Source organism: Tiliqua scincoides, chromosome 3 (assembly GCF_035046505.1).
Source record: "Tiliqua scincoides isolate rTilSci1 chromosome 3, rTilSci1.hap2, whole genome shotgun sequence".
Classification (NCBI taxonomy): Eukaryota; Metazoa; Chordata; class Lepidosauria; order Squamata; family Scincidae; genus Tiliqua; species Tiliqua scincoides.
This window is the reverse complement of record NC_089823.1, coordinates 105,062,742-105,065,402: the sequence shown is the minus strand read 5'-3', so window position 1 is coordinate 105,065,402 and position 2,661 is coordinate 105,062,742. Positions and strand designations below refer to the sequence as shown.

At 45.0% G+C, this 2,661-nt stretch overlaps 1 pseudogene; it reads left to right on the top strand.

Annotated features, from left to right (window-relative positions):
- Positions 1-1,151: 1,151 nt before the first annotated feature.
- Positions 1,152-1,271, top strand: LOC136647199 (5S ribosomal RNA; annotated as a pseudogene).
- The last annotated feature ends 1,390 nt before the right edge of the window (positions 1,272-2,661 follow it).

The following is a 2,661-nucleotide window of genomic DNA, read 5'->3' as shown; positions in this document are numbered from 1 at the left end:
GTGCTCTCTTGCGCTTTTCCTCCTAAAATTAACAAAATACATCTTAATTTCAAAGTGAATCTTCAATCTTTCACCATTTGTTCTCTGACAAATATGATCCACCTTGGCCTGATTTCTCAGGTCTGACCAGTTTCCTTTTTTTCTAAGGCTCAAGTGACTTCATTCCAAAAGCTAACCAAACTGGACTAGGCAGCAGGTATGTTGTGTTTTCTTGGTGTTGTGTTGATTGCCAAAAACAAAGCCTTGACACACCTCTTGCTTTCCTGATCAACTTTTGCCAAGAAGCAATTGTGTTTTATGGCTGTCTCTCCTACTGGAGATTGAAACATAACGGTTTGAAATGTTAATTCTGTTACTAATGGCCCAATCTTATCCTCCACCAACACACAGGTCACAGGACTGCTAACGCAATGGCCACTGCATCCTGTGAGTGAGCCAGGGACCAGGCCAGCCAGGAAAGATAAGTAAAGAAAACTTTCACCTACTCGGCCACTCCTTGGTCATATACATTTTGATGTCCTACATTTTGGGGTGCTTTGTCCTCTTTTGTAGTTATAACATCTGGTCACCCTGCTTTAGGCTTTCTTTCTTTTTTTGTCATGTTCTTTTGAAATGCATTGATTCCCTTGAGAAAGATTGGTTCAGTTGAAATGCACTGAGAATAAAACAATTTCAATTTCCAGTTATATCACCAGTTTTTTTCCATTTGTTTTGAGGGGGGTTTTCTATGCCTGCTCCACGGGCATACTAGAAATCTGCCCATTGGAAAAAAAAATGCACCCCAATATCCTATTTCAGGTAGTATCATGAGCATATGCACTGGAAACACAGGGAGTTCAGATTATGGTACAAATGCAGTCCCAGGTGCCAGGCTTCCAAGAGAGATAGAACACAATACACAGCAGGTCACACTGCTCTGAGACTAGGCCAGGCACAGGAAGGAAGGAAGGCAGGTTAGGCTGTCATTCCAACAGAGGTGTAAAGCAGACCAAATTTTTAAGTACCTCCTGAGAAATGGATGGTAGCTAGCTCCAACCGTTTCTCCGAAAAGCCTGCTGTTAAAGGGTTCTTGCTGGGGGTGGGGGTGGAAATGGCTCCCTTCCATGTTCCTCAGAACAATCTTTGGAGTTAGAAGAGGAGAGGAGAGCTTTGTCCACTGATCATGTAACCCTGCAGATGCCCAATCTCATCTGATCTAGGAAGCTAAGCAGGGTCAGGCCTGGTTAGTACTTGGATGGGAGACCGCCTGGGAATACCGGGTGCTGTAGGCTTTATACCATAGTCTTTCGAGACTGAAGGTTACCAACCATGGAAAGGATGCTGGGTCCAACTCCTGGAGTACTCTTTGCATAGGCGCTCTGAAGAAGGGGCTTTCAGTGCTGGGGAAATCTCATCTTCTTAGACTCAACCGCCTCATTCCCAAGGACGAGGGGTTTCCATTCCAGGACCCATGACAACCACCCACTGCAGAGGCAACCAAAAAACAGACCCTCTCTCGTCATGTTGCACAAGCAATTGCACTGCCCACCAGCATAGTATAATGAGCCTGAGAAAAAACATCCACATCTGGATGCCTACTTGCACTGTGTTCCCATTAGTCAAGTATGAATAGCTGTATTTGCGAGGATGCATCTCCTTAGTGGCCTTGCCACTAGTGGTGCATTCTTTTTTCTCTGTGATACATGCCACCTTACAGTTTCACATTCTTTTGCAAAGGAAATCCAAAACAGCTGAAAAGGAGAGCACATTTTCACAGAGTAGTGAAAATGTTCATAAAAAGTGCCCCTACATTTCAGCTCAGTACTAATCTCCATTGCCAAATACCCCCTTAGATATCTCCAAAAACAATTTCCAGAGAGGTAGACACATCAGAGCCCAGTACTGAGCTTTGTGCGCCGGCTTACTGCCAGTGCACACTGTCACCTTATGGCACGTTTGCAAGGTTTAGTCCAGCTTCACTGGATCCTGAGCTCCATGTTGGGCCACAGGACCTGACATGGAACTCTTTGATTCTGCGACAGCTCCAGAGCTACTGTCAAATCAAGTAGCCCCTTTGCGGGGCTACTTCCTTTATTTGGAGGAAGGGGACGAAAGTCTCCTTCTCCTGAGCAGGTGGTAGCGGTCTCCTGGGGTGTGTGGGATACCACAGTAGCCGTTTTCAGCACTGCGGCAGCCCCATGCTCCAGGCAGCTCAGGATTGTGAGTCTCTTGCAGCAATGCCACCAACGAGTCTTGTAATGCCCCAATGGCTAATTAATTTATTTCAGCACAATCTTTCATGAACTACAGTCCCTTCATCCTATGCATGAAATCCACAGAATGCCTACATGGATTGCAGTCCATGAAAGCTTATGCTGGTTAGTGTTTGAGATGCTACAAGACTCTGGTGGTTTATGCTTCAAAAGCAGTGTGATGTTAAGGAAAGAAGCTTCTTAAATTTCACAGAACTTTTGTTATACACCTTTCACTTTGTTGTAGAAATCCAATGGCAGATGAATGTGCAAAAAACTTTGGTTCACAGTCTCTTGTCCCACAGCCAACACTGAGTTACAGTGCAGAAACTTTTGTCTCCTCCGCTCCCCTGACCCTTGCCCCAGATTCCATCTGCTTTATCGAGTTAAGATCAATTGTTCTAATCTCCCAACAAAGACTTCTCCTCAA